At 28.4% G+C, this 16,215-nt stretch overlaps 1 long non-coding RNA gene across 1 annotated transcript; it reads left to right on the top strand.

Moving 5' to 3' along the window:
- The first annotated feature begins 1,324 nt into the window (after positions 1 to 1,324).
- Positions 1,325 to 15,925, top strand: LOC148229138 (uncharacterized). The gene is made up of 4 exons (XR_015811511.1): positions 1,325 to 1,435; positions 6,041 to 6,165; positions 6,282 to 6,428; positions 15,767 to 15,925. It is a non-coding gene; the product is annotated as an uncharacterized LOC148229138 (long non-coding RNA).
- Positions 15,926 to 16,215: the final 290 nt, after the last annotated feature.

Genomic DNA, 16,215 nt, shown 5'->3' with positions numbered 1-16,215 from the left:
CAATGGCTAACGCGCATGTCGAGCGCTGGATCGCGGTCACGTGGTCAAGTTATAATACCACATGCTTATCGGGGACTTCAACAGACTCTTACTGACATCTTTGAATATTTTAGGGCACCAAAAGGGATTAATTATATTTTTTAAAGTATATTCTTTTAACATATATCGTTATTATATTTTTTTCATATACAATTAAATAATTAGTGATACTTGATTTTGTTAAAAAAAACGTTTCGAATATCCTTTTATATAAATATCACACCATAACGAATTCTTATTTAGAATCGATGGCGACAAATTCTAGGATAGTCACACATGTGGTGTTCGTATTCTGAAGTAGCATTTTTATGCCATATGGAATTTAGCAAAAGCCGACAAAGATTTTGCGTAAATTGAATATTTACGACCGAAAAGTTTTTACTGATATTGCATTGGTGAGTGCCCACACAAACTTTTATAATTATCAGTAGCGTAATTTGAATAATATGACAATTTTAAAATTGTGATTATTTGGCACATTTTTCGATCACGCGCAAATATGCCGGTTGTACGTGACAGAAGCCGCTGTCTGGACGTCATGCAGTCGCAGTTCTCGGCCGATTTCAGTTGTAGCTTCGGTTCGGACAACTTCCAGAGAGTGTAGTGCAGGCATTAGATCGTCATTTAGAAGTATTCATACAAATTTAATTTTCAACAAAAAAGGCTCTATAAAATTATTCAGAAGAAGCGTTAGTTAGAGATGCTTATTCCGATTTACTGAGAGGAGTCCATATAATTTAATAAACAATTATTTTATAACTAGTAGAAACTTAAATATATTATATCATGTATTTAAACACATGGAAGCATATCTATAAGAGATACATGACTAGGTTGTGCCTGTATACATTTATCACTATAATAATATACTAAAGTAAGTTTATATGATATTGTCGATTGAAAATTAAAATAAATTAAGTATGTGAATGCACATTGCGTCATATAATAGATAATATATGTAGTCGCAATACTTGCAATCATTTATAATTTTATTTATATAGGAACACGTGCTTTAATTAATTAATCTGCAGATTGACTGCTGGGTATTTCCAACTTGAAAGGCGAGTGTTGATGAAACCAGATTTCCATGATAAAAATATTTTGTATGTATAATACAATAAAAAAACGACTAAAATAAGCAGAATTTTATAATATGTATTGACTTATTTAATTGTTTTATTAGAACATATAATATTTATATTGAGCATCTTCAAGTTAGAGTGAACTGTAAAGTCTGTGTGAATTATATTGGCCAATAGATTCGCTCGCTCAATACTGGTCGAGCAAGTGATGGTTTTGGGTAAATAAGTTCAGAGAATTGGGCGGGACATCAAAGTGCAATTAATTTTGGGAACAGACATGACCTTGCCGACGATTCGATTTATTAGGCAGAAATGTAAGTTTTCAAATCAAGATATCGATTAAACGCCCACTGTTATGAAGCCTAATGACCGTTTAGAAAACGCAATAAAAAAATACACAAGATCTTTGTATATTTATTCATTCGATTCGGTCGTGATAAATATATTTATAGACGTTCGATTATCTATTTTGCTTATTTCAATTGAAGATAGATAATAAAATTTGTAGTGTGCGCAAAAAATAAGACTGAAATCTAAAAATATCATGAGAGGTATAGTATTACATGCAAATTTTATACGCACTTGCGTCAAAGAGATAAACCGGTTTTGTTTTTCGCAAATATTTTAATGAATAGCTATCGACAAAACTGCGTGTAATTTTTTTTGTATGCAGTGGCTTCGGACTGCAGAAAATTGTCAAAAAGGTCATCGGAAATTATATATTTGAATTATTAAGCAGAAATATAAGAGCAAAAAAGTAAACTTTACAATGCACAAGTACATAATTTGTTGGATGGTATATCATTTTCTGGTCGGGCAAAATTTGTTTTATTTATTTACTATTAAGATCAAAAAATACGAAGGGGTGAAATACTCTTTTGACAGGTTATAGATTGCTCAAATAACTCAAATAACCGAGGTTCAACAATTTTTTTAATAATAACGATAACAAACCTTGTCAAAGGCTTTCTCAAAATCTATATATATACGACATCTACTTAGATTCCAGCATCGGGAGATTTTGATACTGTTTTGGTGAAACACAAATGCTTATAATTTTTAGTTTGAAATACAGGTTTTATAAATATTTACAATTAATTTAGTAAATAAATATTATTATATAAATACGTGCTGCAACTTATCGTAAACTAAATTAAACACTTGGCGCTTCAATATGATTGCTTATCAGGATCAGATCATTCAATAAATGTGGAAGTAGCTGCTTTCATAATTTATTTTTAGTTTGTATTGATTTGACGTAATTTGACAGTAACTTCGTGACTCGAATATTTCAAGTCAGATGCAAAAAAGCAAGTTGTAGTGAAAATTCCGAGTGAAAGTGATACTTGAGAAGTGATATATGATAGTAAAAAAGAAAGATAAAATATTATACATATCTCCAACCAATTAAACATCAATTGATGATTTGGGATGAAACTGAAATCTGTTTTTATCTGATAAATATATTATTAGACGTCGAGCGTTTTGGATTGGATCACTCACTACCTGCTCGAAGAAACAGTATCTTACTGATCCATTTATTTGGGGTTATCTAATCCTTGTTACTTGTGCTTTTCTCTATAGATCCCGTTATAGATAAATTTCGCCCAATAAGATTCGTCCATTGCCTAATGTTAATTTTAATTAAACCGCTAAAACGCTGTTTGTTTGCCAGTGCATAAGAGTAAAAAATTTAGTTGTATTGATATTTTTATAATAAACTAGTAACGTACCAGGTAATAAAACAAATTTAAATATATTTTTCTAGCTTTTCTAGAATAGATTTAAACTCATTTTATATTCATTATAATCACTTTTATGTATATTAATAATAATATTAAAATTTATTTCAATACCTTTAGTATCTTGTCTTCACGTATAGTAGCACGTAATCGGTCGTCAGCGCGTCGTTGTTCAGTTTCTATGCGGTCTCATTGGCACGTAATCGGTTATCAGTACGTCGCTGTTGAAAGCTGAAAGTTAAAAATAGCACACTTGAATGACATGTGCATCACAATACACACACAATAAAATGACATGTGCATTTGTCCCTTTGCATTATAAATATTGCAACGAAATTGTTATTTATACAGTATGTTACTATTTATAGATCTACTGTAAATATAATTCATTTTCATATTCGATTAAAATAGATTTCTGAAGAAATTTACTTATCGCAGAGGGATTCATAACTACCGTAGTTTGTATCATATCAACATAACACTTTTTGTAAAAATAAACCTTGTGAACATCGATTGAAACCATGCATAGAAAATTAACCATAAAACATAATACGATATTTATTAATTAAAGTAAAAGTAAAAAAGTTTTTGACGACTATACAACCTTTAAAAATAAAAATTTCTTAACCAAGGGATTTATTCATAAAAGGTTTTTTTTAATGTAACATATTTTGAATAATAAAATTATATAGCGGTTTTTTTTCACTCTGCAAAAAAATTTAAATTCAGTCACTTTGTAAATATAAATGGGCATGTTCTTTAAATGAGTATGTAAATTTAAATGAGCATGTTATTACTTTACATGAACTATTTTTTTATTTTGCCTATTACGAAAAATTATCAGAACGTCCATAAAAAATGTCAGAAGGCAAACGATTTATTTATAATGTTTTTTACTACACTATTTTTTATATTATATAGAACATTTGTAATAAATTAAATGATTGTCAATATGAATAGCTTGGATTATTAAGCACACATTCATAAAAAATGCGTATTTTTAGATGAATACATTAACAAAAGTATAACCTTAAATATTATATATTATTCTAATAAAAAATAATATTTTTTATTAGAATAATAATTTAAGTAATAAATTTAGATACGATAAATTGTCTTTATAAATCAGTTTTTGTTTACTGGAAAAATTATACTACAAGGGCTATAGCCTACAACCCTATAAATTACATAAAAGGGTAATTCAGTTTAGCATATTCTAACCACTTTATAAATTATAGATACATATTTATTAATTATTAAACATGCGAGTTATTATTTATATCAATTATTTAATCAAACGGATGTAACGGGTGGTAATTACACGCAGCTTAAGTCGTTGTAAAATAGTTTTATTGAACGTTTAAAATGTTAAAATAATGCGGATGAGGCACCGCCGGTCGCGGTCCGCCAAAGAGTGCTGCCCTCCGCCACCATCACGTCTGTGCTACCGTGTTGGTTTACACTGTATTATAATATTTGTTTTTGTGTATATGTGACAGTGAATTTACATTTTCGCTAATATAAATATAATTTTACTAAATTAAGCAGTTAATATGTATCAAATAAATGATTTACAATTTCACTGCTCAGTATCAGTAAAACTGCATTTGCTCACAATAAAATGTATTTCGAGTGATCAGAGATTCATAGGATTTTGACTTGATAAAATTTTATGAATTTGACATAATTTGACAATATTTAAAATAAATTTAACCTAATCTAAACCTGGCCAAAATTAATAAGCTCAATGAAAGTTCAAAAACTATAGTTAGTCTTAGAACTTTTTAGATTTGGTTTTTAATTATGTAGTTTGGTCACGACTCTCAAGTGATATATAATTTCTCTGGCATTTATTAGTGAAACTATTTTTTGCTAATAGAAATATTTATCTAATCGTAAAAGTGTATTTAAATATGATTTTACTGAAACGCCAGTGAAAATATAACTTCACTGATAATAACAAAAATTATTTTGCATTATTGTGATTATTATATTCTTTTTTTGTGTAAATATAAGTAAGAAATATGAAAAATATGTTATTAAAATACATCAATGAAATTCAGCACTATTTTAGTAATTTATTAATCTGAATTATTTTACAGTAAAAATGAAATATATTGTCTTATTTATTTTATGTACAATTAAATGTATTTTTATTGGATACGATATTAATTTATGTATGTGAAAATTATATTGCATTGGAGGATGTATTAATTCATATTTCTAAAAAATGATAATATTTTATATTTTAAAGTCATGTCAATTGTCTTATACCGCAAAAATATTATAACTGCTCACTGCTTCTTCCTATGCCATTTGGAATACATATGGTTTATTATATTTTTAATTTACAAAGCAGATTATAAATCGCTCCCACACAAAAACGTTATTAAAGGGACATTCACCATCAAACAAGACTACTAGGAATTTACTATGAATCATTATGCGGAAATTCTTGACGCAGAATCACGTTATATGCTTTAAAAGCATTGCGTGTTTTATGCAACAGTTATTATGTCAGAGTGCATAGAATTAAGAGTATAAATAATTCAATTACTAGTATAAAGAATTGCCTTTTAAAAAACCCAAGGAGAATTAAGCCTGTACTTCCCTCAAGATAACCAGGCAAACAAATCAAGGACTATACCAATCAGCTGCACTAAGGAAACTCGTCAAGCAACTAAAAATATTATGGTTGCTGTACAGGAAATGCAAACAATTGGAAAGGTAATCCTTGAAAAGGGATTGCTATGAAAATAATTTTATCTTTTATACTGGATTCGTCATCAGTAATTAAATAATACATATTATTATTAATTTACACAAAAATATGTATTGATCTATTGAGAGAAATTAACAGCATCAAAAATGTACATAAAAAATATGGATGGTATATGTAAAATTTAACTAAACATACCATGGGGAAAATATGCTATCTAACCTTTACATTGCACTTGTCTTCTCCGGCGGACACTCGAAGAGACCAGCAGACAACATACTGTCATGGGCGCTCACATCCCGAGAGTCCCTCTCGGGATGAATTGGGATGAATTCACCGATTAGTTTATTTTTAGACTTGATCGAAGTTGAAAACATAACGGCAAAAGGAATATTTGAATCCTTATTACAATGTTTTGTTTTTTATGAGAACAAAAGAATATTTAAAAAAATATTTAGTTTCAGTAGCACGCAACGGCGCTGCGGTGATGTTATGGTGTAAAAGTGAAGTGAAAAAATTCCTGACAGAGAAATATCCTTCTATTATAGATTGGCATTGTGCTAATCACAGACTAGGATTATCAGTAAGTGATTTTGCAAAGATAATTTTAAGAATCAATAGATTCAAATAATTTATTGACAAATTTTATGCTGTAAACCATGTGTCAGCGAAAAATAATAATGTTGTATTTATGTGCAGAATCACTAGGTGTTGAGGAGCTGAAAATTGGAAGAGGTCTTAGAAGCCGATCTAGTTTTCGTTCAGATTCGGCTGTGTGGAATAATCTTGAATCTCTTGTGCGTCATTTTAAAGAAGCGATGAATAATCCTACAATAAATAAAAATCGTGAGTACACTTAAGATAGCTTTAAAAAAAATTAACATCTGCAGCCTTTTTATTGAAAGTGAAACTACATTGAAAATCGAAAAATAAATGTACTAGTTCAAGTTTTTATTGAAAGAAAACAGAATTTTGGAGAGGGATGTCATTTAAGCTTTTTTTTAATATTTCATTTCGTTAAGATTCACAGTATTTCATCAATGCCATGCATTTTTCTGGCTAAATCCAAGGGGTCCCTATTTAGAATCCACGTTAAAAGCAATAAAATAACCAGTGGAAACGCTTGGTTATCTAGCGTTCATATTTCATAGACTTTTTATAACAATAATTTACAGTAAGTGAGAATCGAATAGGGCACATTTAAACCGAATTTTGACCAATAGGAGAGCGCAAAAAACAATTATCCCTTCTCAGAAGTCAAAAATCCACGTCAAAAGCAATAAAATCGTGCCGTCGCCGTCGCAGTGGGAACGCTCGTTACCGAGCGTTCCCACTGCGACGACGCCGACACGATTTTATGGCTTTTGACGTGAATTTTTGCCTTCTGAGAAGTGATAATTGTTTTTGCGCTCTTCTATTGACCAAAATTCGATTTTAATATACTTCATCCAATCATTATTTATTAGAAGTTAAAAGTAAAAAAATCATATCTAAAGTTTTAAGTCGTCGTAGAAGTGGGAACGTTCGGTTCTAGATACTTAGACTCTAGTAACTGCTAAAAATATGTATTAGATAAGTTATATACTATATTTAAAAAAAAGGTTTACGTAAAACTTCACTGCATATTTTTTTTTCAAAAATAAATTTCATTATTAGTATAAAATCGCATGATAAACTTATTTTATAAACGTCTTTATATTTTAGGGAAATCTACACTTTGATAAAAGTAAATTAAATATTTAGAAATATATTTTTTTGATAATTGCGCATAGAAAAGCTGACAATCACTTTTTATAATTGCTGATAATTTAGATGATCAAATTGCGGCTATCAATGTTATAGTTTTATATAATATATTGTTTTATTTTGTATGAAAATATTCGCTACGCGAATTTCATTAGGTTAGGTTTGGGTTTGAACAGCAAATACAGTGAAGTTATATTTTTAATAGTACGAATATAATTTTACTAACTAGGTCAGTTTAAATGTATCAAACAATTGATTTGCTTTTGACGGCACCGACACGCTGATTGCTTTTGACGTGAATTTTTGACTTCTGAGAACTGATCTTTTTTTGCGCCCTTCTATTGACCAAAATTTGGTTTGAATACACTTTGACCAATACTATTATTACTTATTATAAATATGTATTATTAATACATATTTTTAAAAATAGTGTAATATCAAAGTACTGACAAACTATAGAGCAATATGCAAAATGCGACGCCTGTCTGTAATTCTTCCGCTTATTTCTGTGTTTATATATTAGACTTGAACTAATGAAAGTTCTAAAATTAAAATTAGTTTCAGAACTTTCACTATGTCAAGTTGGGTTTGGTTAATTCGTTTGGGTTTGAACAGGAAATTTACGTTTCGCAACTGTCAAATTGCGTTTCAGAAACATTTTAGAATAGCACATCAGTCAAATTATATATTTGTTAGTAGAAATATATATCTTATTGTGAAAATGTAGTTGAAATTCACTAGTGAAAATATAACGTCACTGAAAAATATAATACATAGCGTGTTAATAAATATTTTATGGCATGGTAAAGTTTAAATCATATTATTTTACTAGCACCTGTCATATAAATTATATTTTTACTAGTAAAAATATATATCTACTGGTGAAAATGTAGTCCGATATAATTTCATATATTTTTTAAAATATTTTTGGGATTGATTAGAGATTGTTTTTTTTTATATTTTATTTGAGGGATAACCAGAGAATTTCTGGATTAAATTTAGGAACGTTGTTTTTGCTTTTTCCAGGAAGAGGAGGACGAAAGTTTTTTTTTTAATATTAAGGGTACTCAAAAGAAAGGACGTTTTTTCAAATGAAAATATTTTATCAATAGCACATTTTTTTAATTTAATTTTACTAAAAAAACTATATATACTATTTTTTTTCATCGATCAGGCAATTTTCTAATCCCATTTTTGTAAAAACTGACTGCCTGCGAGTTAAGATATTTAGAAAGAAGTGTTTTATCTTCACTAACACAAAAATTATGTTGTAGCGAAATAAATAAATGGTAAATAAAAGACAGCAGCTGTCCATCTGGGAGCATTAATTTTCTCTCTCGTGATTCTCGCAGTATGAGGCAGGCGCGTCGTCTTGTTCTCGTCGCTTTGTGTGTATGTACACACCCGCCTTATTTCCACATCTTCCCAAAATTTTTTAACTACTTTTAATGATAGACCATGAATATCCTGTGTTTTCTGTTAACTCTTGCTTCATGGCATAGTAAAACTATTTTATATTTCATTTAAATGATATTTGTATATAATCATTTAAGTTTCGTCACAATTTTTGTTTTAAAAAAAGCCCTGTCTAAGAAATAAGAATGCGAATATCGTCAGAAAATAATTGCTTCTTCGGACTGATAAATAAATATAGCCGATAAAATATTTATCACACATGTATTGACACGTGTTTCGAATAGTTGAATATGTTTAAAAAACAATTTTTCAACTCCACATGCGTTATGGCGCTATTACAACAAATATCTACGAATAAGCAGTTGAAACTGAAGTTTGAGATTCAGTGACATTTTAATAAATACTATTTGGGCCATGAAGTTAGATTAGATTTAATATTATAAAACTTAGATTAGATGTTGAAAATATCTTGAATTAAAATTTTTAATGCTTCACAATAAACAGGATTTTGAGTCGTAGAAATATATTAATAACATAGTATATCTTACTAAAAGATAATTTATAACTAATAATCTTATCTTAATTCCCTCACTGTACCATAATCTAATCAATACCAAAAATAAAAGTAAGTCAAAAATTAAAATTTATCTATAGATCTTACTTATTTAGGATTATTAAACTGTTTGAAATACGAACTAATGTTTTTTATTTGACTAAAAAACATTAGCTTAATAAAATGAAGCTGGTTTTGATACTTTATAAATCATTATTCCTTAATATTATTATTAACAGTATAACACATGATAAATGTACAAATTTTGCATGCAAAAATATCTAATGGTACTTAAGCTTCGTTTCTTTTAAAATACATAATATATGAACTTGTGATTTATTTTATCGCAAAATTATACGAATCATTAACACGAGATAATATAATACATTGAATTTCCAATCTTTTGAAACGTAAGTAAATATTGTTAATATTTGTTTGGCAATCGAAGTGCATCGTTCGAATACAATAATTATAAATGTCAAAGTACAGACAAAACTTATTGTGCACTTAGATACAAGTATTAATATTCGATTAAATGAAATTGAGAATTAAAGAAACTGTTGATTTATTTATGGAAACTACTAATCAATTTGACATTTAATTAAATTCGTTGAAGCATTTTTGCTATGTACTTTTATTATTTTGTGTTTATTTTAAATAGAGTATAAAGTTAAAAATCCAATAATAAAACCTTTGCTTTTTATTATTTGCGATCTTAATTTTTATTCTAATGCTTCCATTACACTCTCTGGAAGTTGTCCGAACCGAAGCTACAATTGAAGTCGATTTCGAGTAAGCGCCCACACTGTCGCAGATTTCATATGCCCGCGAAATTCGCGGCGTGCATGATGTCCGGACGGCGGCTGCTGTCACGTACAGCCGGCATATTTGCGCGCGAAAGTGCCAAATAATCGCAATTTTTAAATTGTCATATTATTAAAATTACGCTACTGATAATTATAAAATTTTGTGTGGGCACTCACCAATACAATATCAATGAAAACTTTTCGGTCGTAAAAATTCAATTTACGCAAAATCTTTGTCGGCTTTTGCAAAATGCCATAAGGCATTAAAATGATACTTCAGAATACGAACACCACATGTGTGACTATCCGAGAATTTGTTGCTATTGATTCCTAACGTTTTTAACGTGAAAGGTTCTAAGAATATGGTTTAATAATTAATTGTTAAGACCAAGTATGACGTTTAAGACTAAGATAAAAGGTCAACGGCCAACAAACTAACGTGCGGCGGAATCGGCGTCTTTATTTTCTAGCCGTCTAATAAATGCTCTTAGAAGCTGACGCGATACACACTACTTATACTTAAACAATTATTAAAAAAAAATAGTGTACGCACAGGGCTCGTATGTATATATGTGTTGGCAATTTTATATATGAATACGATTTTTTTCACATGTTTATATAATAAAATATTAGACCTGCTGCTTTTTGAAGTAGACCGGATAATACGCTTTAAATAAACAACTTTGTTGATTCCTGTTTATTGCCCTTGATACGCGCTAATAATTTGATTCGTGTAATTAATGTTTCTTCTCGAAAAAAATACCATATCGATAATTTTTATCTCCCAAAAAATATTTTCTTGTATAAAATTTAATTTGTACGAACATTTTCAAATGTTTTACAACCGCTGCATAAGAAAGGTTTGAAAATATGTTTGCTTTCTTGTAAGCTTTTATTAGAGGTCGGTAAAAAATTGTTCACGATTTTTTCAATTACTCTAATCGGTCTTATCATTGTTTGATAACCTAAAAACTTCATTAATAATCAGATAATGAGAAACTGCTCCGCGTGGGAATCAGCAGATTGCAAAAATCAGCGAACTTAAATCTTGTTTTTTTAGTGATTCACGGAGGTTTTTTTAGTTTCTTATTAAAAAAAGAACAAGAATGGCCGATTCTATTTTAAATAGTTTGTGCTTTTAAAAAAATTGATTTAAGAATTATATCTAATAAGTATCCTATTTATATGTTTTAATGAATGATAAATATTTTACCATTCCTTATGTTTTATTTTTTAATTACTATAAATAATATAATATACAAGCTTAATTATTCACAAAAATCATAGCAAAAATAAATCAGTAAAGATATTTTTAATATGTACAATAATGTTTTACATCATCGCTATCTAATTTATTAAACGTATATAACATTGTTGCACAATAAGTATGGGAATATAATAATATCGTAGATTTTTTGGTGTTTATACTAAACATATTTCTCATCTTATGTATCGAAATATGTTTACGCCACTTTAAAAGTGAAACTGTCAGGTTTCTTTTTTGACGATCGTTAACAAAGGGGTTAAATAACAATAGTCTTTTGCGCACGGTAGAACGCATTGTCTATCGCGCATATTTTCCAACCAAAGAGTATTTTTTTATCGGTATGAGTAAATCACTTCTCGGGATGGCTATGCTAATAGGTTGTCTATGAAATATTCAGTATGTTAATGCAAATATTAGGTTCCAAGCTCTATTTCATTGTTAATGCCTTACTTTCGAGACGAGTTAGTATTTATTTTTATTTGAGGAGGATCATCAAATGAAGAAGCGAGTCAAAATATATCTTCGAAAATCACAATTGCGTCCTCTTTTCGCTCTCGATCATTTAATGTCAGCTATAGAGAGCTGGTCTTCGTTGTATTATTTAATTGTAATATTTTATGATTTTTCTCTTTCTTATTATATTTATATGTTGTAATAATACAATTTAATATATAATTTTTGCTTATCATGATGCATTAGAATACGGTGGTTCAAATTTAATTTAAATAAATATTATTATATTATATGACATTTTATTAAAAAAAACTTTGTGATGCTTAGAAATTATATGTTAAAAAAATACAATAAATGTATTTTTATTTTAACTTTAATTTTAAAAAATGAGCTAATTTCACTGTCAAAATTAAAACGAATGCGTTAAAATTTTAATGTAATGTACAAAATTTATTTTTCTTTAGTATTTTTTCAAATACCTATTTGAAAATTGAAATTAAAGAATTCATCAAATAAATTAAAAATACAGCTAAATTTTATGTATACTTAATAATAATTTTAATTATAATAAATCCCGCAGACGTCCCGCACAATATTAATTTGTCCGGCGTCATAAACATTTAAATGCCACGCAAGTAAAAAAATAGCAGATTTTTTTTGTAAAATAATGCCATTAAAAAGGACAAAGGAGAACAAATTTCTACGGGAGTTAAAAAATGATTTTTTCGGATATTTTTGTTCAAAGGCTATCTCAGATTTATTCATGAAGGACATAAAAGAACAAAAAGAGGACAATCGTACTCAAAGGAAGACGCCTGGTAATCTTAGTTGCACGCTAATTGTCGCGGTCACTCAGAGATTTTTAGACATAAGCATCTGCGTAAATCGGCGTATGCCACACTGTGTACTCAGTTTCCAAACGTTCGAAGTGTGCGCGCCGAAGCTTACGCTATGATGAGTTGACAACCAATTCCCAGCCCCCATGCTTCTTAATGCGTATATAAAATTTGTAAATAATGTATATTCAATATTAAAATTATCTTTAATAAGTTACCCAAATATATGTATACTATAATATTTTTTTTATATTAAGTTTAATTCTCAGAGTTTTCTTTTTCTAAAGATAACCTTAACTAAGCATTAAAAATAAAATGTTTATGATTTTAAAATAATATTTGTAGTAGGATTTATAGGCAAAATTAATTTTTTTAATTATTATTTTACATATTACTTTAAATTTTAGGTATGGTAATATAGTAGAAAAATTGCAAGAATTTGCATATACATATATTCAACATCTTGTTTATTATAGGCAAATAACTCAACTAACATATTAGGCGTGACTTGCATTTTTATGTAAGAAGTCACTAAGCAGCATTTATTTTATTTTTTGAAGGTCATATTTACCCTCTAAAATAAAATATTTTTATATTTATACAAATGTATTGACATATTATAGAAAAATATATTTTGTGTCAACTGTTAATATATCATAAGATTAGATTCGATCTAATACAATCTTTTATAAATTTATTCTTTTCTTCGTAATTTGATTACAAGCAAATAAAACATATACATATTCCTATGGTAAGATACGATAATATATTCAGTATAATATTATATCGACTGATAAAAATGCGACATGTGAACAGTACGGCTGACCGAGGTCATCTGATCTGATCTTTCCTACGTTGGGTATTTATCCAGTTGTGTTAACTGCCAATTGCAATAGCAGCACGACCCAGACGCGTGCTAGAGTGATATGATTTTCATATTTACTCAATTAAATATTAATCTTGTGACTTTTCGACCATACCGCTCCTTGCGAGCTTTCTAAGCTTTGTTTAACATCGCATGTTTAAATTCCTGAGGGGACTAGCATTACGTCATGCCATGTATTTCCTCAATTACACCTGCGTTTGGAATTTACTGTACATTCTGGTGCATATTTTATTTTTGTTTTATTAATATCATTAGATGGTAAAATAAAATAAAAATGTATCATAAAAAATATCAGGCGATGGAGTTGAAATGGCACGTATTTTAAGTCGTACAGTATTCGCTGGATTGTCGAGTTGAATTATTGTCGGTTGTGATTTCGGGGATCAACTGGGATTTGCATTGATGTGTTATCGTGATGCTCTCAGGACGATCCACTGATGTTTATTGCTTATATGCAGTCTCATATGCTGGCGTCTCCCTAAGAAACGGCTCAGATGGCAACTCCAGCGATCGGTAACTAAAGAGTCGAAGAACAATAGTAATATGCCAAAACATTGCAGAGTTTTAATATATTATTTAATTTAAAAATCAAAATAAATTGGTCGATACAATTAATCAATAAAAGTATTTTATTCTAAATAAAATATTAAATTAAAAAAACGGAGAACTAAAAATATAACTAATTTTAAAGTACAAGTAAGTTAAAAATAATTAAAAACTGCGCTTTTGTGGCTTATATTTAAAAAATGCACTGCACTGCATATGCACATAATAACAATGAAATAAGAGGTAAAATCGACGCTAAAACTGTTGAATTTAATGAATATATTTACACGTTATTAATAAAATTTATTAGGTGTCGAAGTTCTGAAAGATAAAAAACGCATTTTTACATCTTCATCACGTTTAGATTTTTTGTCACTTGGAAATCATATTCACAATGTTGCATATACATACATATGTACATATATTTGTCTAATATTTATATATAATAATAATATTATGCTAATAGCCAAGTAGAATAACGTGAGAAGAACATATTCATACATACCTATATTATTTACATTATAATTGACATAGATGATGTAACTTATTATTCCATTCTTCAAGGAGAGCAAAAGTATCTGAATAGTCTTAATCATAGGACAGGATAAAAAATAAAACATGTTGTTCATTTATTAATTGATTCCTTATGTGAAAATATCTTAAACTTAACTTAAAATAATCAAAATAATATCACGTGATCTAATATAAGAGCATTTTACCTTGATTACTGAATAATCAGCAATGGCATTAAAATAATTCTGATTAAGAAATTTGAGTAACACTGATTTATGATTTATTTATTATGTATATATATATAAAAGATTACTTAATTTTACAGTTTGGTAATTTAGAATTGTCATTTCGAAGATTTTTTTTCAAAACTATTTTGCTAAAAATTGAATAGTTTTTTATTAGTTAATATCTATATAATTTTAACATTTTCCTTATGTAAAGGTGTAAAGACGTATTATGTTGTATTTTCTCGTCTCTTTAATAACGCTGCAATAATTATAGAAGGGTGTATGTTGCATGACTTGTTTCTGAGGTTACCGTATGTGAAACTATCTCATGTATAACACAATAATTTTTTTTTTATATATATAAAGTTGACCCAAATCATTGAACAATGTTTTTATTATATATATTTTATTTTTTATTACAAATCTCACGATAATAATTTGACAGATTTCTAATTAAATTAAATTCATCCGTGAGATTAAGAAAATCTAAGAAAACCTAATCTGTGATTATTGATCAATTAAATAATACAAATTATTTTAAATTCACTAGTTTTGATTTTCCAGACACAAAATAATGTGAACCGATGTCTCTATATTAATATAAACTGACTATTTACTGTTTAAATATAAAAAAAACAATGACTTGTTTATAGCGGTTTAAATTTCTTTAAATCATTAAGTACATTTGTTCAAATTATAATAAAAAAAATTTGGTGCATACTTTAAATAAATTAGCAGCATCCCAATAAAGCATAAATTTTTTAGCTCTTCATAGCTGCCGTCGAAAACATTCTTATGTTTGTCCAGCTTCTTAAACAGTCGTAAATATTAAATTAACGAGAAATTACCAGCTGCGATTCATTCGTATACTCGTAGAATAGTTGACTGCAAACATTTTACATAAATTTGATTTGTTTTCTTTTTTTCTTTCTTAGGGGTACGCGGTCAAAATAATTTGGAAACCACTCTAAAGCTCGCAGCTGAGAGTCGACGAGCACTGACGGATTGTAGACACCGCCCCTTTGCAACGAACCTAGCAAAAATAAACTAGGATACAATTATGGATACGATTTGAACTTCTTGCAGAGATATCTTAATGAGTAAGTATAACATATAGAAATTTATTTTAAAAATATATTTAAATTTGGCACTAATTAAAAACACAAAGTAAAGTATATACATTTTATTAAATTAACTAAAATATAATTTATTCCTTATACATATTTGAATTAAAAAAATAATTATTCAAGAACATCGTATTAGTCAGGGGCAAATACCTTATTTACCATTATACTAATATATTTTTGGGCTCATCTGAGCCTTCGGAAGCTGCGACCCATAACTTGCAAACCCCTGCACTAATGCATTATGAGTGTATATCTTA

Source organism: Plectrocnemia conspersa, unplaced genomic scaffold (genome assembly GCF_051122295.1).
Source record: "Plectrocnemia conspersa isolate PC_06_02 unplaced genomic scaffold, ASM5112229v1 ptg000011l, whole genome shotgun sequence".
NCBI classification, from domain to species: domain Eukaryota; kingdom Metazoa; phylum Arthropoda; class Insecta; order Trichoptera; family Polycentropodidae; genus Plectrocnemia; species Plectrocnemia conspersa.
The sequence above is the reverse complement of the archived record's forward strand: the minus strand, read 5'-3'. Positions and strand labels throughout refer to the sequence as shown.